Genomic DNA, 23,011 nt, shown 5'->3' with positions numbered 1-23,011 from the left:
ATTACGGCCGTAGTTTCCCCTTGCTTTCAGCCGTTCGCAGTACCAGCACAGCAAGGCCGTTTTGGTTATTGTTACAAGGCCAGATCAGTCAATCATCCAGACTGTTGCCCTTGCAACTACTGAAAAGGCTGCTGCCCCTCTTCAGGAACCACACGTTTGTCTGGCCTCTCAACAGATACCCCTCCGTAGTGGTTGTACCTACGGTACGGCTATCTGTATCGCTGAGGCACACAAGCCTCCCCACCAACGGCAAGGTCCATGGTTCATGGTGTAAGTGAAAACTATTACGTACTAACGAAAAGAGATGGAGCACTTAAACTTCGAAATATGCGCCGTGCCTAAGCGAGCACACACTGCCCCCCCCCCCCCCCCTCCACGCCTCAACCCTCCTGCAGGACTCGCGAGGCGGAGAAACTGCTGGCGCAGGGTTGTGTCGCGTCGCGTCCCAATCTGCGCGGCCCCATTTGAACCTGTGAGGTTACAAACACGTGCGATGCGCTGCGCCCTGCCACACGAGCTATACCTGTCTCATCAACTTGTGCCTAGCGTGAACCTACTACTTTTTTCCGTTGTTGTTCATTGCATTTTTTCGGGGTGGATGTCCCATGACACCCATTCAAGTTCATCAACTACGTTACTACACTGCAAGCGCCAAAGAAACTGGTATAGGCGTTCGTATTCAAATACAGAGGTATGTAAACAGGCACAATACGGCGCTGCTGTTGGCAACGCCTACGTAAGACAAGCGTCTGGCGCAGTTTTCAGATCGGTTACTGCTGCTACAAAGGCAGGTTATCAATATTTATGTGAGTTTGGAACACACGCACTGAAAAATTCTTTAGCATTTTCACAACAAATAAACAATGGCAAAAAATCATGTTGACAAGTGCACATGCACTGCAGTTTAAAACATATCATCAAATCACAAAATGTATTAATAAATGGTAAAAGTGCACACACACTGTAGTACAGAAGATGTTTTTCTACAACAAACAAACAAATCAAGAAGTGTAATAAAGTGCACATGCACTATAGAAGTCTTTAGTAACTTCAGGATAACTGATCTCATTAACAAAAGAAAAGAAGTGCACACGCACTGTATATGACCTTTTCATTTTACAGTAATTAGGGAAGGAATAGGAAGGATTGCGTCATGGTTGTAGCACTTAGGTTGCACGCAGCTGCACTGAAAGTCCATATATTTCCACAGAAATACAACACCAACTGAGACCATTTGCTGTTCTTTTCCCAGAAGTATTTCTCAGCGTATCCAAGACACTGAAATGTCGTAGTAATATTCCCAGTTTTCATTTTGGCAGTATATCAGGTACACCAAACAGTGGGACCATAATAACGTCTTCATCGCTCACGGTGGTGGACAGCATGTCGTGTCAACACCACGCTCTTACAAGGCACACCAACGTAGAATTAGTGCAAAACCAAATATAGTGCTCCATGTCATGAGGATGGACAGGGCAAATGGATATTACAGTAATTCAGGGTGTTTAGATCAGAAAGTGAAGGACATTAGGACACATACAAGTAATTATCTTAGTAGTTTACGGCATTCATAGCCCACTATTGAACATTTCTGTACCATGAATGTAGTATTACAGAAAAATGTTCACAAAATTAAATTATTGGCATCATGGGTAATCGTATTACAATAAACAGTGGCAGTCCTTGGCCAGTTACAAAGCATATTTAGTATGACAGAATAATGTTAATTATTGGCACTCAGTGGCCAGCAAGTACTGAATAGTACAAAACATTACACTAATTATTGGCATTTGGCACTCAGTGGCCAGCAGATATTGAATAGTACAAAACATTACACTAATTATTGGCACCTGGCACTCAGTGGCCAGCAAATATTGAATAGTACAACATTTTTTTATCATTCAGTATTATTCAGAAATCTCTTAATTCATTATAAAAAATCAGTTAATTACAGTCATTGCATTAATAATCAGTATTACTCAGAAATCTCGTAAGTCATTATTCAAGATCAGTTAATTACAGTCATAGCATTAATAATCATACACATTATAAGTAGTCTCATTACAATAAACAGTGCAGTTATTACCCAGTTACCAAGCATTATTGGGGACTGGTAATACATTTTTTTTTTTTTTGTGTTAGCAATGCATTGCTTTTGGTAATTATAAGAGAAAGCAAGAAGAGAAAAAAAGAAAAAAATTGGTACTGGGTTGTTCCTGTAAATGAAAACTGTGTAACGTCATTCGTCATGAGTCAGCTGTAGCAAGGTTATGAAACAAGGCAGTATATGTGATCACATTTATAAATGATAGACACAAATGGGTAAAAAAATGTAAGTGCTAGTACAGGTATAATAAGTAACAGGTTTAGTAAGTATCATGAAAAGCTTCTGCTGGAAAAAATACAAAATGGATTATTGAACTGAAAGAAGAAACGCATACTATGCTGAAAAGTAGTGAACTTCGAATTAACAGGTAGTGAAATGTGTATAAAAAATATGTTCCATAGCTGTCCTTTCCAAAACCTTCAGTCATCCTACAATGCAATATATCACCTGCTGTCAAAGCAAACTGCAACAAATACTTAAATAACTACATAGCATAAATACATAAACTTCAACATCATCCTCATCTGTAAAGAAAAAAACTTCATAATTCATCACTTCATTATCCATAACTCCATCACCATCATCACCTGTAAAGAAAAACTTCATTATCCATAGTAGCATATTCTTCATCATTATTCATCATCACTCATTATCATCTGCAAAAAAAAAAAGATCACTTCATTATTCAGTATACAACTATTCCTTATCTCTATCATATTTCATCACTAAAACTAAAATGTGTAGTTCTGTCTGACAGCCTGCTTCAATCGCTTCGTATTCTGAAAGAAAAAATTAGTTAAGACTGCTATTCAGCGATGTGTATTGTATATTCTTGTTAATCCTTGTTAACTCTGATCCATTTACTCTTCCTCATAAAGTTTTTGTATCCTCTTTCGTCTATTCCGTACGTGAAATTCCCATTTCTGTTTAATTTATTTCCTTTACACGTTATTTCTTTCTGAAAATGATGAACAAAGATTAATGTCTTGCATTCAAATCATATACCCACTAAATAATTACTGATTAACGGTAACAGAATTAAGCATACAGCATAACATGACAGAAAACGTAATATGTCAAAAGTATAGACAGTGTTCAAAGGCAAAAAATGTACACGGAATATCACAATGCAGCAGCAAAAAAAAATGTAAAATAGTCACGGTGTTGAAATATCATAGGGCAAAAATGTCAAAGTCAACTGGTGTGTTATACCTTAACTATTTCACAGTGCATACAAGCAAAACAGGAAAATAATCATACACACAAAAAAATGGAAAATGTGCACGGTCTGATATGTAACGATAAAAAAGCGACCTGCTAACCTTACCTTGCCAGGCACTTGCCAAGAAAAAACACGACACTCATCAGTAGGTAATCATATAATTGCATAAGTGGTCATAAAAATGTATAAGTTCAACTGGAAAATTATGCACAGTCTGATGTGTAACGACAAGAAGAGCGACCTGCTAACCTTACCTTGCCAGGCACTTGCCAAGACAAAATACGATAATCATCAGTAAGTGTTTATGTGAATACAATTGCGTACGTGATCATAAAAAATTAGGAAATCGCATTACTGTGCGATAAATCATAAAGTATGTTTATTCAATAAAGGGTTTGATGTTGGAGACGTGGTGATTGCCTTTACTTTTTTTCGTTCTCAAAGTTTCGACGTGTACAACATTGGGGTGAGGAATGCTCCGAATCCGATATGGACCTGCGTATAGAAGTTCAAATTTACTGCACTTACCTTTTATTCTGCTGGATAAATAGTGTGTACGTACTAATATCTTCTGTCCAACGTGAAAGTCTCGGCGTGTACAAACCTGTTTTTGCTGTCTTCTCCGGCGCTCTGCGGCACGTTTGATGTTGTTCAGCGCAATGTCAATTATTTCACGGTGTCGTAGTCGACGACAGGTAGGGAAGTTTACTAATTCTTTAATTTTGTTTGGTGGTTCAACGTTTTTCAGTATAACAGACGGAGATAACATAGTGGATTCATTTGGAATGGAATTGATTACATCTTGGAATGAGAGTATGTGTGTATCCCAATCAATATGTCTTTTATGGCAGTATATTCGGCACAGCTTACCAATTTCTTTCATTAATCGTTCACAAGGGTTCGAAGAAGCATGGTACTTGGATATATAGATCGGAGAAATGTTTCTAGCTTGTAACATACGTGTCCATATTGCAGATCGAAACTGTGGTCCATTGTCGGAAATTACTTTCATCACATGCCCTACATGAAATAGAAAATGTTTTACAAATGCTTTTGAAACAGTTTTAGCAGTAGCTTTACGTAACGGAGTGAAAGTAACAAATTTTGAAGTTAGTTCAACAGCGACAAAAATGTAGCAAAAACCTCTATTAGTTCTAGGAATCGGACAAAAAATGTCTACTGCGGCCATATGTCTTAATTTAACAGGTACAATCGGATATAATGGAGGAATATGTGAAGTTGTGTCTGACTTAGCTTTCTGGCAAATTTTACAAGACGCTAAAACTCGTCGTATACGTTTTTCCATGTTGGTAAAATAACAGTTCTGTCTCAGTACAAGAAAACATTTTCGTGCTCCGTAATGTGCGTAACTTAAATGAGTGTACCAGATTAGTTTGTTAACAAGTTCGTCGGGAATGCATAATAACCAATTGTTGCTGTCAGGGTGAGAGCGCCGAAATAGAATGTTATTGCGTACAGTGTAATGGTGTCTAATCGTAACATTATTCTTATCTTGCCAAAGGTGTTTAATTTCTTTCCACACATTGTCTTTATTCTGCTCTTTTGCTATGTCCTGTAATGACGACGAAATAAAATTTTCAAATGCAACTTGCTGAATGTACATGACGCTGAAATTTGCTTTGCAGAAGTTGGTTGCGACGTCTTGCTGATTGTTGCTGAGAGAACGAGATAGTGCGTCTGTTATAACATTTTGTGTGCCGGGAATGTGAACTATTGTAAAATTAAATTCCTGTAAATAAAGCTTCCATCTGCTTAATCTGTCGTGAGTGAATTTAGCTGAAAGTAAAAATTGTATCGCTCTGTGGTCTGTGTAAACGGTAGTGTGTCTTCCATAAAGAAAATGCCTAAATCTCGTAAAAGCCCATATAACACATAATGTTTCCAGTTCTGTAACGGAATAATTTCGTTCAGCAGGTGACAAAATGCGGCTTGCAAATGCGATGTTTTTGATTACTGTAGAGCCATCTTCTTCAGTTTCCTGAAAAATATGTACGCCTAAAGCTGTGTTGGAACTGTCGGTGGCAATGGAAAAATTTCTGGTAAGATCTGGGTGCGATAAAAGTGGAGCATTCAACAAGGCTTCTCTCGGGTTCACAAATTCAGAATGTGCTTGCTTATCCCAAGACCAAATACTGTTTTTACCTGTCAGTTGACATAATCTAGATGTGTCTAATGCAGAGTGATGAATAAATTTACGAAAAAAGTTAATTAAGCCCAAAAAGCTGCGTAATTGTTTCTTTGTCGTAGGAACCGTAATGTCACGTAGAGCTTGAAGTTTTTCCGGATCAGGCGCAATGCCTTCTGCTGAAATTACGTGTCCAAGAAATTTTATAGAAGTTTTGCCAAAGTGCGATTTACTAAGATTAACTGTAAGTCCTTGTGCATGAAAAGTTTGCAACAGTCGTTCTAAAATCATATTGTGTTCAGACCAGGTAGCTTCTGCGATAAGAATGTCATCTACGTACGTCGTAATTCTGTCCTTAAGTTCTGTCGGAAGTATTGTGTTCAAACCGCGAATAAAAGCTGCAGATGAAATAGTTAAACCGAATGGTAATTTACGAAATTGATAACAGGCACCAAAACAGAGAAAAGCTGTATACTTTCTGCAATTCGGATGAAGCTGAATTTGCCAAAACTCCGATTTCCAATCTAATGTAGAATAAATAGCAGTACCGTGAAATTTCTGTAAAAGTTCCTCTAGTGTCTGTGGTCGATCTGTTTCATTAATAATTATGTCATTGATGTGACGCGAATCAAGTACAAGGCGAAGTGAGCCATCTTTTTTCTTAACAATATGCAGCGGGTTTATGTATGGACTAACTGCTGGTTCTATAATTCCTTGGTCAAGCATACCCTGCAATTCTTTTTTAACTTGTTCTCTGTGAATATACGGAATGGGATAATGCTTTGCTTTAAATGTATCATGCGGTTTGACTTGAAATTCATACATAAAACCGGACATAGTACCAGGAATGTTGTCAAAAACGGGAGCTTGCTGAAAAAGAATTTTGTGTAGTTGCGTGCGTTCGTCGTCTGTATTTGCACAACTCTGTTTAACCTTATCAGAAATCATCTGCATTACCTCATAGTCAGCTTCGTCTGGGGTGTTATAGTTATGTACGTACGTATCCGTGAACAATGTGGAATTACAGTCTATGCCACGTGATACGGAAATGACCTCTGTGCAATTAATTGTTTGTTCTTCCGCAGATAGTGAGTGCTGAAATTCTAAAGCCAATTGTACATCTTCATCCTTTAGCATTAAATACGAATTCTGAAAATCAACCACTGCGTCGTGTTGTACGAGAAAATTAGTACCTAAAATAACGTCTGTTGTCAATAAAGGAACAATCCAAAAATTAGAGTGAAATGTGTGACCTGCAATACAAAATGATAAATGTGTCTGTAATTTAACGTCTACTCCTTTACTCGAGACTGCTCCTTTTACTTTCCTTTTGCCTAGTGGTAATGTAGGATACGTATTCTCTTTATTACACTTGTTGAAAGTTTCTTCATTAATAACTGACATAGGTGAGCCAGAATCGATTACTGCTGAAAATTTCGATGAACCAATTTTAATTTCGATGACAGGGTGTGAAATGGTTTTCTGAACAACTGGTTTTTCCTGTAAATGAGTGTCTCTGATGTCGTCAAAAGTAATTACATTTTCGTGAACAATATTCTGCGTTTCTAAAGTAGTGCTTGTGTTACTGGAAGATGTGGCCTGTACAGTATGTAGTCATATTCTATCTGACGTGTTATTATTTTCAGGACGATTCTGTGGCATTTCGACTATTTGAACTGTTCTATTATTTCTTCCAGACGTGTTACGCTCTGGATGATACCTACTGTCGGGTTCATTCATGAGAATATGTTCTTGTTGATTACTTTGTTGCTGGTAAGACCGACTGTTATTAAACGTATGTTGGTAATTATGCTCATTGTTTTTACGTCTGTCGTGAAAGTCATTCCCATACGGTGCATTGCGATAGGAATTGTAATACTGTCTTCTCTGTACATAATTATTTCCTTGCTGCCGTGCGTTACTATTTGTTGTATCAGGGACTATACGTGCACGCGGCGAAACATTAAAGCCTGGTTGACCTTGTGCATTCCATTGTTGGTTAGGTATTCTAACCGGCTGGTTTTGTTGCAGTTGTTGTGAAAAGCCTCTATTGTTACTAAAATGTGTCTCCTGTTGCTGAAAATTCTGACGATATTGATAATTAGAATCTTGTCTGTTATTAAAGTTTTCGTGATTGTCACTCCTAAAGCGTCTATTACCTTTGCTATTGAAATTACGTGACTGATCGTAATTACTGTAAGTTTGTTGGCCATGATTATTATATGAAAAATTTTTGTTTACAAAGGAATAATCAGATTGTTGTACTTCCAAGAGCTGTAACAGATCTCTGAATGCCGAAATGTTTTCTTTTTGCTGACCCGTTAGAAGTGACACTCTTAATGATCGTGGTAATTTAGAAATGCATAATTGTATAAGTTCAGATTCACTGTACGGTTCACTTAGGTACTGGTTCTGTTGGACCATATGCTCGAAAAATTGCGTGACGCTGGGAAAATTTGTGTTCTCATAATTTGGTAAGCTAATTAACTGATCTTTAATTCCGCGCTGTGTCGTCTTCGACCAGTACGCTGACAGAAAAGCATTCTGGAATTCTTCTACCGAGTAACATTGCCTCGCGATCGGTCTCATATGAGTTGCCGGCTCGCCTTCCAAAAAACTACAAATAAATTCAAGTTTGTGCGTTACAGGCCAAGTCGGTGGAAAAGCAAAACTAAACTGTTGTATCCAATCCAGTGGGTGGATCTGTGTTCTGTCATTCTAAACACTTTAAATTTTCTCACTGACAGAAAATGTTTGTAATCAAAGTTATCGTCTCTATGTGATGGAACAGATTCAGGATTGTAAGAGAATCTGTTGAACTGTGGTTGTTCGGAATCTAAGTCCCGTACTCTCTGTAGATTACCCAAATTATACGCGCTGCGTGAGTCTGGCAAATGTTCGAAAAGTGGCGCCTGCTGTGATGTGTTATTAACTGAAATATTTTTCATCTCTGTTACTTCTTGCGGTAAACTCGACAATTTTCTACGCAACGTGTTGTTAGACGAGTCAATCTCATTAATTGTCTGCTGCAAATTTTGAAATTCAGGTGTTTGGTTAAATGAAACCGGTGCAGTATCGTCTGATTTGCTGTCATTATTACTTTCAATAGCGTCAATACGACTGGCCAATTCATCACATTTTTCAGTCAGTATTTTTGCCTGATCATCGTTTTTACTGTCAGAAGCATTAATCTGTTTTTGTAACTTACGTGTTGTTTCGTTCAGTTTTTTAACGTCAGTTTTGACGACATCGGAATCCTGTGTTAATTCTAATTGTTCGAGTCTGTCGGTCACTGTTTGAAAATCGGTTGTGTATGTGTCTGTTTTTAATTTAAGATCAGAAATTTCGTCACATAATTCTGTGTTCGACTGTTTGATGGAATTAATTTCGCCGGACACTGTGGCAATATTGTTGTCTACATATGTCTTCGCTTTCGCGAACATTTTACGTTTGTCTTCTTGTCTCTGAGCAGTGATTGTTTCCATGACTTGACGTTTTACCTTATTTTGATCCTGAATAAATTTACGGAAACGCGTATTACTGTTTTCTATGTGGTGATTAAAGCGTTCGTCGATCTGAGTGTTGTGTTGGTCGAATTTCGCGTCAATCTTTTCATCCATTGTACGCGAAAGTTCTGCTGTCATTGCTTTAAACTCGTCGCGTAATTGTGTAGCCTTTTCAGAGCATTGTTTACCGACTGCTTTAATTTCCTCTCTAAGTGTTTCTGTTGTAGCTGTTTGCATATCCCGTAATTCTTGAGCAACAGATCTAATTTCTTCGCTACTTTTTCTTGAACAAGCCTCAATTTCCTCACGTAACTGTTCCTTAGTGTCATGACACGGCGCGGCAATGGCTGCAATCTGCTCGCTAAGCTGTCTGGAATTGTTGTCTAATTTTTCATTTAAGTATTGTTTGAGTTTTTCGTTATCTTGTTTGTTATCTTCACTCTGTTGTCTGACCTGTTCACTAAGTTGTTTGGAATTTTCATTACTTTGTTGTAGCAATAGTGCCATCATTTGCTGCAAGCCAATATTACCAGCTCTATTCTCTGTGCTGTTTGATGACGTACCTGTAATTGTCACGTTTTGTGTATCCATTTGGATATTCTGTGACTCATAAAAAGGTCTGCTTATCGAATCTCCACTGTGCGTCGCTATTTCGGAATTAAATGTATCCTTCGTACTTTCAGTAGACTGTCCATTTTCGTTAGAGAAATTTGTCTGTATGTTACTTGAATTTTTCAAACCGGGTGTGTTAAGCTGGGTAGCGCTCATTACAATAGAGCATCCCGCGTCATCAACTGTCGTCAAACTAACAGAAGAGACAATTGAGTTCGTTTGTTCATCATTAAGATAAAAGTCATCATTAGTGGTTGGAATGCACTGATTGTTTGAGTCGGTAATTTCGTTCACAATACCTCGCGATACACTATTCACAGTCTTTCGCGGCATTTTTACAATAGTCACAAATATTCACAAAACAAATAAGCACAAATGCAGAAAGGCAACAAACACAAATACAACAGAGCAACGAATTGCCGTTGACCTGTAGAAAGAAAGTCACAAGATTAGTAAAAGCGTTGCGCCAAATCCTAATTATATCTAAGCAAATAAGAGCAGAATCTGACTACTTTTCAGAGGATTCTCAACGAAATACGATCCTGGACTGGGTGTCGCCAAGTGTAACCTCCCCACAAAATTTTGAAATGACAATTATTTTATTATAAATGGAGCCAAGTGTAACCTCCCACAATAATGTAAGAGAAGAAAGACAATAGTGTAACCTCCCAGAGAAATTTTCTTAAAATGACAATAATTAAATGTTAGAACTAGCAATCTGACCCATGTATAACCTCCCACAAAATGAAAGTCAACCCAATAAGAAATGAATAAAATCTCAGTGACAATGCAAACACAAATAGACCGAAATGTCGATCTTTAGGCCCTGATTAAACTCAAATTCTTACCTCAGTAAAACTGGATCTGCTCTTAATTCTTCCCATAGCTTGGAGGAAATGCTTCGTAAAAATTCTTTGAACTTAAGTAAAAACTTTTCTTTAAGGAAATGCAAGGGAAATATTATTGCAAAAAAGGATTGTTTGTTAAAAATGCTTAGTTTGAAATCAAATTATTATTGGGGCGATTCTTGTGAACAAATTAAACACATTTACGACTCATTACAATACATTATTAGCTGAGCGCAAAGCTGCTTATTGTGTTATTTAAAAAATATACCTTGTCCTTAATCTTGACCAGAATGCCATGTCGACGCCCGCCGACTCCTCACACACAACTGCACTGGGCTGCTATTACCGACAGACTGCCTACATGCAGCTGCACTGCAAACTCTCAACCGACTGCCTCCTCTCGCGGCTCGCTACTCACTACTACTGCATCTCGCAACAAACTGCTTACTCTCGCGCGCTATTACTCTCTGGTCAAAGATTGTTATGCCTCACCATCGCTGCGTACGCGTTTCAAGACCTTAATATAAAACGTTCTTAATATGGACTAAAAAGTATACAATAATTTCCCATAGCCAAAAACAAATCCTAAATATCCTCAAAATTTATGCGTGTGAATTCTTCGAGATGTAAAATTTAAAACGAAAAGTGTGGGGGCGAACAATACCTCATTATTGAATAGTTTACTTAAACCACTAACAATTTTATTGGCGTTGCAAATGATGTGTATGAACTGCAAATGGTTGTTCTTCTTTCACAATAGTATGTGAGTGATATGTATACCAAGTTTGCTTCAAATTGCTGCAGTGTTTTAGGAGATGTGGAACATTATTAGAACATGTATTTATATGTATAACATTTATAATGACTATTTCATAACATGTATTGATTAATTAATAATTTATGCCCATTAACAACTTATGAGGGTCAAATGAAATCTCTTCTTTATAAAACATAATTTCTGCGCCGTCTATATGTGTATCTGTATGGACGAAGGTATGAAGCGTGGGGTGTATCCAAAGTTTTACACAGGCCACGAGCAGCTATAACGCATCCAGGCACCGTAAACCAAAGCTCGTTCTTGTGACCGGCTCTTCCCAGCATCACTATAAAAGAATGTGGATGACACAAGTTTTTTGTTTTAATTTTGTACCGCCTAAGTGGAGTTTATGTGAAGCTCCTGGTTAGAACCTTTTGTATCTGTTGCCAGTTACTAATCGAATCTGTCGAAACAGAGAAATGCCGCCCGTTGTGGCCGAGCGGTTCTAGGCGCTTCAGTCCGGAACCGTGCTGCTGTTACGGTCGCAGGTTCGAGTCCTGCCTCGAGCATGGATGTGTGTGATGTCCTTAGATTAGTTAGGTTCAAGTAGTTCTAAGTCTAGGGGACTGATGGCCTCAGATGTTACGTCCCATAATGCTCAGAGACATTTGAACAATCTCAAACAGAGAAACAACGACTGGACGCATTGCTTCGAAATGAAACAGTTTCTCACAGTGCATTTAAACTCCGCATCGATAAAAACGAATGATGGCGTTAGCTTTTTTATTACATCTTCACAATCGATGGCTGGTGACAAAATATGCGCTAATTCTACATACATGATTAAGATTTCGCCCTGTCTCGAGAGGACTCTTTCCAGCCGTTACTAGTCCTCATAATCTTGGAGTATAAGTAGTTACACCTCTTACTGGACAACGCGTGTGATCCAGTTGCGCATAGTCGAACAATATCATATACGTTAATTGGCTGGAATAAAAATGTTTTGCGGTATCTTTTGATGATTTCTATTGTGGAAGATCTTAGCACCCAATATCCTCCCCCTCAGGAGTTTAGATTGACACCAACTGGAGCCATCTGAAGCTGAAGGCCACCACTGAAGGTGCGGGTCAAAACAGCACTGTCCGGATGCATTAAAATAGTACAACTGGCCAGCAATTAGCAAGTGTGATTCACATGTCGGAATGGACACGCATCTCGCAACTGGCGGGATACGCGGTGTTCTGCTGTTGGTAGATTGTACAAAATTTTCCCATTTACGTCAGAAGACCGCCATTACTCGCGAGTGAGTTTAATTGTCAATGTTTCGGAGAGCCAGCAGCAACAAAGCTTTATTGCCCACGGGTGGTGGGGAACTGACGGAAAAGTAAATTCAGCCTCTGCAATACTGTGATCTGCATTTGTGACTGAATGCACTCCAAACCAGTATAACCATCCGAATGTGACAAAGGTTACGTGACTTTGTGGTGCTCGTGCTGTCGTTGCAGTGACGTGGAGAACGTAAGCGGACGGCCCGACTGGGAGAAAAGGCTTAACGTCAGCAGGGATCGTTGGGCGAGGTTGTGTCATCCAGCAGCGTTGTATACGACTGACGTGACGTGAGAGAGTGACGATCGCATTCTCAGGTGTCCAATACTTATTCTTTGGTAACATGTGCTAAAAGGGGCATAATTATGGAATACGATGTTCGTGAGTTAGAACTTTAAAATCTAGTAGACAGTAGGAAATGCGATAGATGTAACAAAGGTGCTACAAAGTAAGACATATGTACCTTGATTACAATATTTGTCTACAGCAGTAGGAAATGAAAAAACACCGAGACAAGAATGTGTGTCACGCTGTTACAGGGCACCATAAGCAAACCTACACAATCGTTATTAATGAAAGGAGAGACTACATACCGTTCATCAATTGCTAAATAATTGAAATTGGAACAAAGCTTTTAACTTCGTCGGTCACATTACTCCCCTCATCGTGAGTAAAGACTAAATAGTTTTATAGCGTTTTTAATTTAGAAGTGATGACTCAGTGACTGTTAAATACGGTATTATTGACTCCTCTTGTATGTACCTACGAAACAAGGACAATAATTTATGGAAACAAGTAGCCCTCGTTTTTTTCCTGACCAGAGGCAGACAGTGTTCCAATTATTAACCGTTTTGATTACACCAAAAGCTATTAAATTTTGCCTCATGGTCTCCATCAAGGTGGGCTACCAGAATTTAATATTTGCTGCAAAGTTTCGATGTATTTACTGACAACACAGTGTTAACAGTACGACGGATACGACGTTTACATTCGACACAACATTCAGATTAACAAAATTTCGGAAACCATTTTTCTCTAGTCGTATTTACATGTTGAATCTCAATCGGCGTTCCTAGTCCTAATAAGTCGTTGTTTGTCCGCCTTTTAATACATGGTTGCGGGACTCGGCTGTTCGATAATGGATGTCAAACTAAACACCTTTCAGCCGTCAAATTTCCAACCTTATTTTATTTGGCAACCAGTTTCAGCATTTTACTATGCCATCTTCAGGCCCCTGACCAACGTATAGGAGAAATCTACCTGGGTTGTGATGTACTCGTACCAGTATTCCTACCCTTGTTTTGATCACAACCAACACAGATTCTTCCTACACGTCGGTCAGGGGCCTGAAGATAGTGTAGTAAAATGTTGAAACTGGCTGCCAAATAAAATAATCTTGGAAATTTGACGTCTGAAAGGTGTTTAGTTTGACATCCTTTGACAGTCCTAACAAGCTTCCATGCTGAGAGCTTCAGAATTTTTTCACGTACGGTCTCTGTGGTGCAACTGTCCTTGGTGCAGCGCACTGATAAGTGTGTTCCTAATATGAAGGGGAGACATTAACGATTAATGGAGGGTATTGATTTCTTACGGGCGTGAGGAGGAGGAGGAGGAGGAGCAGGAGGAGGAAGAGGAAGAGGAGGAGACTGCACACAAAGGGACGTTCAAAACTGCTATCCATGTCTGTTACAGGGTTCGGAGGTGCTTTATTGGGCGACCAAAATTACACTTGTTGTGGAACAAGTGCGAGGTGGTAATTGGTGTAAGAGTATTCCACCCAAAATTTCAGGCGTTTAGGGATGTCCAGAAATACTTGTAATCGAGTAACAACACATTCATACCCCCTATCTTTTGCCACCAGCCACTGGTAGTGTGCGGCAGCCTTTGCCACTGAGTGAGTTGGTGGCTGTCGTTAAGGCTCTCAGTTTTCTGCACTGTATCTCACACAGCGACATATCTACACTACGCACCACCATGTTACACGCTACAATTCGGAGCCGTCAAGCAGCAGAGGGCTGCAGGTATGTAGCTCAGAAAAATAAAGACGTAGACTGATAAAATCGTTTGTTTTATTTGCAAATCTTTAACAGTTTTCACATAAAAATTTCGGAGGCATAACTTTTCAGTACGCCCTCGTTCATGAATCTGAGTCAGAGTGACAAATACAGAGATGGGAAATCCTCTTGGTATCTTCTTAAATAAGTGTGGCACAAACATAATAATAAATACGTGAATGAATAGCTGTCATGTTTCTCTCCTGGATGGAGGTTAACACTTACTGTTTTGACTATACTGCTGCAAGTGCTCCATATAGGCGAACTGCCAGAATTTGATAGGCTAGCTGCTGCAAGATTCGATGTTTATATTCAGACATCAGTGATACGTCGTTTCCTGATCATCTGAAACGAATGCGTACCACCAGATCTGTCAATGTCAAAGCCAAAACTCTTAATTTATCATTATCTTCTAATTCAACGGTGTACAGCAGCTTTGTGTGCATATTGTTGATGTATTGTAAATAAATCTCTACATATTACTTATCACCTTGGATTCGAGCTACAATGTCGTCAACATATCGCTTAAAATAGATTGTGTTTTCCCATATACTTGGTATTTAGTAAAGATTTTTCTCAAGGTTGTTGAAGAAAATATCTGACAAGGTTCCAGCAAGATAATACCCCCTAACCAAAGCTTGTTCCTGATAGTAATACTTATCATTGAATTGGAAATAGTTGAAAGACAATGATAATTCTAAAAGTTGTATTGACTCTATTGCTTCTGCAGACGCAATTCTTTTATGCCTAGTAAGGTTTTCTCTGTTGATATTAATAGTTTCTGCAACAGCGATATTCGTATCCAAGTTTCTTATATGAGAAGAGACAATAGTGAAAATATCTGGCACCATGATGGTTTTTTCCTGAAGCATACATTTAGCGAGGTAGTGATGAAATGTTATTACGTTTTGCTTTCCAGTTATCCACACTGGCTACTCAGTTTCTCGGTATTATTACGAACTTGAACCACTGTAATTTTCGTCTGATAATACTCAGCATTATTCTCGCAAATGCAGTTTGCCACTTTACTCACTCGACGGCTCTCGTATTCCGCCAATTCACGCATTTCCTTGGATTCACGATTAAGATGTGGTCAGCATGTGCATATCTATGTTTTGAAGAGGAAACATCACATTGCAGTTACTCCCGTTAAACGACGCACGAACGACAAAATGAAAGCTATGCAAATAAGTAACAGAGGGACAGGAAAGCAACTGAAATCGCTCTTACATGGGGAATGCCACTTGACGTGACGGTACACCAGTTCGATTCTCCACAGAATTCGTGAAACTTGTCCCTATTCTAGCAGCAGTGCGCCATAAGTCTTTCGAGGAGGTCGATGAAAAGACGCACAAAACTATAGGCCCGTATCTCTCATGCTCTCGGACTGTGACGTTTCTGGGGACTGGAAGACTCCCGTGTAGCGACCGAGGTGGGCCCAGGAGGCGACGGCCGTGTGGAGCCCAGCTCGCTCCGTTCGTCCTCGAGGCGCAGAGAGCAGCAGACGCGGACGCCCAGGTAGGGGCAGCCACGTTCCTTCACTTCTCTACGGCATTCCACACAGTTCCCCACGGCCGGATAGTCAACGAAATACTATAGTACAGAATATGATACCAACTGTGTGGCTGGATTGGAGAGTTTCCAGCAAACAGAACTCAGCGTTCCAGTCAGACATACGTGTAACTCCGTCTGTGCCCCTAGGGAGTGTCGTAGGACTGTTACTTTTCACGATATATATGGAGAACCTAGTAGATATCGTCAGACGCTCCATGAGGCTTTACTCGTGTAATGCCGTTGTATGCAGAGAAGTCGCGGCGGTAGAGGACTGTAGTGAAAGGCAGCGAGACCTGCATTGGGTCGACGCAGGAAGCAACAAAGGAGCCTCAGCACAAACAGATGTAGCGTATTGCGAATACACTGAAGCCCCAATGAACCTGGTATTGGCATGCGTATCCAATACAGAGATACCTAAACAGGCAGAATACGGCGCTGCGGTCGGCATCGCCTATATAAGACAACGAGTGCCTGGCGCGTTGTTATGATGTTACAGTCGGCACACGAGCGATGGGACGCAGCATCTCCGAGGTAGCGACGCAGTGGGCATTTACCCCAGCGACCATTTTACGAGTGTATCATGATTATCAGGATTCCGGTGAAAAATCAAATCTCTGACATCGCTGCGGCTGGAAAAAAGTTGTACAAGAACGGTACCAACGACGAGTGAAGAGAACCGTTCAACCCGACATAAGTGCAACTTGCAAATTGCTGCAGATTCCAATGCTGGGGCACCAACAAGTTTCAGCATGTGAACCACTCAACCAAACATCATCGATATTGTTTTTCTGAGCCGATGACCCAATCGTGCAGCTTTGATGAGCACAGAACAAAAAGCCATACACATCGCCATATGCCTGTCAACACTGACATTGGACTTTTGATGACAGGATACACATTGTTTGGTCGGACGAGTTTCATTTCACATAGCAGTTCTGCTCATACACGTGCAGGTATGAAAACGACCTCATGAATCCATGTGTAGAAGGGTAACATTCATACCACCCCACTCTCCATTGTTGTCAAATGTATTCAAGATGGCGGCGATAACGTCATCCAAGATGGCGGCCTGTAGACTTGGCAACAGAGCATGACATCATCCATGATTGCGGCCGTCACGTCATCTGATGACATGAGTACCAATATCATAGATGGCGGCTTTGGCAGGGAAGTACCACGGCAGCCCCCTGCCATGCCACCATCTTTGAAAGATTAGATTTTTTCGGGTAATTGAATTACGTGCTTCTATGGGTCCCCACCCCTCCCGACTTTGTTGCATAATGGTGTGTCATCCTCTTGGGAAATGGGTGGGGATTTCGAATTTTGGAGGGAATTTTGCTCCAAGAACTTACTCATGCAGCTGAGGGGGGGATAAGATAGTGTTGCCCCCACTAGAGTCTGCTCATGTCGTTCAATTTGTATAAATTTGTATAAGTTTGAAATGTCCTGACAGATTAAAACTGTGTGCCAGACCAAGACTCTAAATGAGGAACTCAGTCTGGCACACGGTTTTAATCTGCCAGAATGTTTCATATCAGTGCACACTCTCATTCTTGTTTAAATTTGTTCGAATTTGTATAAATCTGTCGAAATTTGTTTAAATTAGTTATTCACCTCCAGCATTAGTGGCTTAGTGTAGTGCTATGACCACAAGAGGCTGAGATACCAGTGCTTGTTGACCTATAGGTGTGGAATTAGCGTGTGTTCAACTAGCGAGATTTTGATGCCAGACAGGGGGAGTTGTAATAGCTGTCTTACATGCACTCATCCAGCCAAGGACTGCATCCACAGCTCAATGCATGAAGAATGGAAGCGGGCATTAATGCATGAAAATATGAAGAGGAAGAAGAATAAGGTCCTGCAAATAAATGCTTTGCATAACACAATGCGTGGAAACATCTGTCTCTGCTGGAATTGTCTGTCATTTCTAAAACCTATGAATAAGCCCCCACTACACAAGAGACAACTCCCTCCATTCGCCCAGACCAGAGAACTGAGCTAGTTGTCGAGTTCACTGCTAGAGGGCACCGCTATAGGTCACATGATCATGCAGTTCAGTCCATAGGAGCACAGTATCATAATGACATAACGTTTTTTTCTTGGCTGCACTTGTGCCCCAGCCTACTCATCGCCCCAGAGGTCTGGAGGGGAAAATTGCGGGATAAGGAATCAGCCTGTTTTGGTCTGCTGGTGGGAGGAAGGAGTGCACTTTATTTTTTGAAAAATTTATTTAGAGACGGATTACATGTAGTTTATTTATTACATTGATACAAAACAGTAACCCTGACATGCTTTGGGTCAAAATATACAATTTACAGACAAGTAAACTACTCGTAAATAATGCAGTACTCTGATCTGCAGAGACACAAAACTTGTAAATAACCGTAATAATCCAGTACACAGCATACAGACATGCAAACTGCTCATAGATCACCGAAATAATGCATGTGTAATGATATCCAAAAACCCTCAAAATTCCTAAACACCCAAAAACAATGCAGTGCACAAACACTCAGTCCACATAAAAAAACGTAACCTGGAGGACGGCCTCTCCATTCGGAGGGCTCCTACCGTCAGTGGCAGCCGTGGGTCATTCCCACTGCAGGCCACAGCCACCGCCGCGCCGAGCACACACACACACACACACACAGACAGAAACATCATACGAAATCGGACACATATATGTTTCGTCACCGTACTTACAAAAAAACATTAGGATCGCGGTCTCAATTGGATGACATGCGACAATGGGCAAAGTATCAGAAATACACCCCGCTGACGGCTGTGGCTCTGGAAATTGAAATATCTGTACCATTAGTATGACTTGACATACTCTTTGCTTTACTATCACAGTATTCCACGTCAAATCCATACCTTCCTTACGACTGGACACAGTCATTTCCTTTGCACATGTCAGAGCACAAACACATACTTTGTAAGCCTGGTGCTCAAGGGGAACTTATCACACATCCCCTACTACTAAGTATAATGTTTCATAAATAACTGATTGCTGGCGATAAGAAATAATACTGATCGGTAATCAATGATGGACGGACATGTCTCATAAATTTTTATTGCGAATGGTACAGCTGTCATAGAAAGAGAGGCACAATCGTCTTCTAAACCGTCAGACGTTGTTATTAACATGTTCTAGCTGCAAGAAACGTCATCAGCACCGCTAGAGCTCTGGAGTAATATTGAAGCAGTAAATATAGGTGATAAAAGATTCGCTTCTTGGAGCAAAATCTTCCTACATCGTGCATTAAAACATAACAACAAAAATGTAATAAACGCCGGCAGGGATGTGACATGAACGTCACATGAAGCATCGTTCTAAAACATTTACATACTGTGTAAGGTAAAGCCCTATGACACATCCCTGTGGCACTGCAGAAGTGACAGTTACATCTGTCTATTTCGTTCCGTTAAGAGCGACGTGTTGAGTTCTGTCGGTAAGGAAGTCTCGTAGCCAGTTGCAAATCTATTGCGATACCTGCTAAGCTCGCATTTCTTAACTAAACGGCAGTGTGGGGCGGTGTCAAATGCCTTCCTGCTGTCAACAAACACGGCATGAACCTGAGCAACGATGCCTTGTTGAGGAACAGAGCGAGCTGAATTTCGCAAACTCCTTGTTTGCAGAATCCGCATGCGTTTTTATAGAAGATATTTTCGTTTCCCAAGAACGTCAAAACAGTGCGCGCTGAACATGTCGCGCTGAACATGTCCCATAATTTTTAAACAGATTTACGTAAACGATAAAAGTCTGTAGTTATGTACATCTGTCGTACGACCCTGCGCTTTCCTCCTGTCGCTAAATGCCCTTCGTTGCTCCAGCGATCTGCAAAGATAAACCGCTTGTAGAAATGAGGAAACGCAGATGCCAGACTGAGATTCATTGGAAGAATCCACAGGAAATATAATCCATCAAAAAGGTAGTAGCATAAAACACAATCGTTCTACCAATACTTGAATACTGCTGATCAACATGGAATCCGTACCACGTAGGGCTGATAGAGGAAACAGATTATCCAGAGAAGAGCAGCACGTTTCGCGACAGGATCGTTTAGTGAGCGCGAAAGCATCCCGGAGATCCTCACCCAACTCCTGTGGCAGATGCTGAAAGAGAGGTGTTCTGCGTCACATCACGGTCTATTGTTAATGTTCCGAGAGCGTACATTGCTAGAAGAGTCAATCAATACACTGACACCTCCCACGTATATCTCGCGAAAAGACCACGAAGATATAAAACTAGAGACGTTCACCACAGAAACAGAAAACGACAAAGTGTTGTTTTCTTGATTTCACAATATATAGGCGCAACAACCAACACCAATTCTCCATTTTCAGGAATGTGAACTCCACCGGCACAGCCACTCACAAACGTTCTAATAAACCCATTGCGCACAAACTAGCCAGTTTCCAATACAAGCTCCACAGCCTGAACAAAACCCCACTCACTGAAAACAACTATAACAATGAATTACCGACGATCAGACAAATAGCTGTACAGAATGGATACGATACAAATGCTATAGATCAACTGAATCACAAAATTAAAACACAATCAAGAAGGACACCCAACACATAAAAACAAAAGCCTTCTCACCAACTTACAAACAGAACACACATATGAGCACACATGAACAAGAAACACCCACAAAAATAAACAGCTGGTTCACTTTCACCTACAACAACAAGGTAGCCCACAGAATAGGCAACGTACTCAAAAAACAATGGTTAAAATTAGCCTACAGGACAGACAACTCATCACAGAGAAAGCCAAGAACAACCAGCAAAAGACAGATAAACGCAACAGATGTGGTATTTACCAACTAACATGTCAGGATGGCAAATCAGTTTATACAGGACAGAGAAGCAGAAACTCTAATACTAGATACACAGAACGCAGAAGAGCATTAAAAAATAACTAATGTCATTCCACATTTGCTGAACACATTATGTACAAGATAAATAACCCAACAGATATCAAGACTGCCTTGAAAATTCTCAAGTGCGGCAACAGCACCCCACATAAAGCAATAATTGAAGAAAAGTAACAAATACAAAAAGCCATAGTTGAAGGAAAAAAGGTAATAAATGAATATACAGTTCTCTGCAATGGAACTCTGTCCTCCGCCCTCAAAGAATTATTAGGTAACTCCAACCTATAAAAGCCCTCCCCCACATTATCCTTCACACACACACACACACACACACACACACACACAGAAATAATTAATTTCAGACAAATCGTACTTTTTGCTAAACAACTTGTCTACATTAAGTTCTATATGGTTGCAGATGACAAACTGTGAAAGAAAACAAGTACTATAAAGAGATAACATCTCAGGAAAACTACAACCTGTGGTAAAAAGGTATGAATACATAAGAAATGTCCTTCAAAAATATGTAATTGCGATTTCATAAAATAATATTTACGTGTGTAGAAACAACAAAGAACATTATGTATGTTTAACAGCCATAAAATAAAAGCCCACTGATATTGCAGCAACTGCAGTGAAATATGTTTGGGTTGTGAAACAAAATAGTGTTTTGTTAAAGGCGGACCCCAGCAAAAAATATTTGTATGTTCAGTTACTTAATATTCACATTTTCTCCATGAATCGGCAAGCGATTACATCACTCACGGTGGCGAGAATATATCACCGTCGTACCAGATTCTAAAACGCATATAGAGACGTAAAAGTGTACTTTTGAAAAGTACCGTATATTTCCGTTGATGACTGCATTTCTCGCTCGATTGTACACAATTTTGCCATTAAATCGTCCACTTACGCGACGTATTTACAAGCACCAAGTTGACCGTCACATTTACATCCCCGGACTACACTGCAAACCACTCTGAAGTGCATGGAAGAGAGTACTTGGAACGGTAACAAGTTTCGATACTTTTTCCCGTTCCTTTCGCGTACGGAGTGCGTTAAGGGCGAGTGCTGAGACGTCTCCGTGCTGTGGCCGGCCTGACTCTGCCTTCAGCCTCCTTACGGCAGCGACGCGTAGTGGCTGGAGAGCGCCTCTGGACTCCTCGCTTGCGAAATGTCGTAAGTGGCCTCTGGTGGGGTAACTTGTGGATCTCTTAAAGCGTCTGCCGAATGAGTTGTTTCAACACTTGCGTGACACTCTCCCGTTGGTCAGCTACACGTGTGACAATTTGTGCTGCCCATCTCTGTATACGTTCCGTAGCCGCTATCAGTGCTGTCTGGTATGAGGCCCACACGCTATTGTGCTATGACAGGACACACAAGTGTTTCCTAACCAATATCGACTGCACATGGCTCCACTGTCCGAGTATCCTGCCAGAGGTCTGAAGTCATCGTCACTAAATGTCCACCCAGCCCACTAGTTTTCAGTTCGTCAGGATGAGATAACACAGCAACTAAGATGACATGAAACATAAAAGAGTGCCCCCAAAACAGCTCTGTGTGAAATTCTTGTAACAACTGGGAACGGAACATCGGACGCTCACGCTCCCCGTATGTCTGCTGCATCAAATTTGTATAAACATGCAAGATCAGGACGGAAACCGCCATCGGCTTCTGCCCCTCTATCTAACTGCAGTCCTACTGTCGATGTCTGCGACTATCTTTCCGCACAGCTAGACTTAAATGTTTCGAATTCCTGTGTAGTCTCTTAACGCTGAGACAGTACCTGCGCTGACAGTTAAAATTATTGCTGATCATCATACGATGACGGCCTCTCTGTTGATGGAAATGTAATACATGAGTGCTAGCCGCTGGATCAAGTTAAAGTAATGTAAATAACTGTGCCTAAAACTCAACAGCGGATATGAATACCGTTCTTAGGTTCTCAGAGGGTAAAAAACTGCACAAGAATTGGCATATTATAAAGTCAGATGGT

Source organism: Schistocerca americana, chromosome 11 (genome assembly GCF_021461395.2).
Source record: "Schistocerca americana isolate TAMUIC-IGC-003095 chromosome 11, iqSchAmer2.1, whole genome shotgun sequence".
NCBI classification, from domain to species: domain Eukaryota; kingdom Metazoa; phylum Arthropoda; class Insecta; order Orthoptera; family Acrididae; genus Schistocerca; species Schistocerca americana.
Note: the sequence above shows the minus strand (reverse complement) of the source record.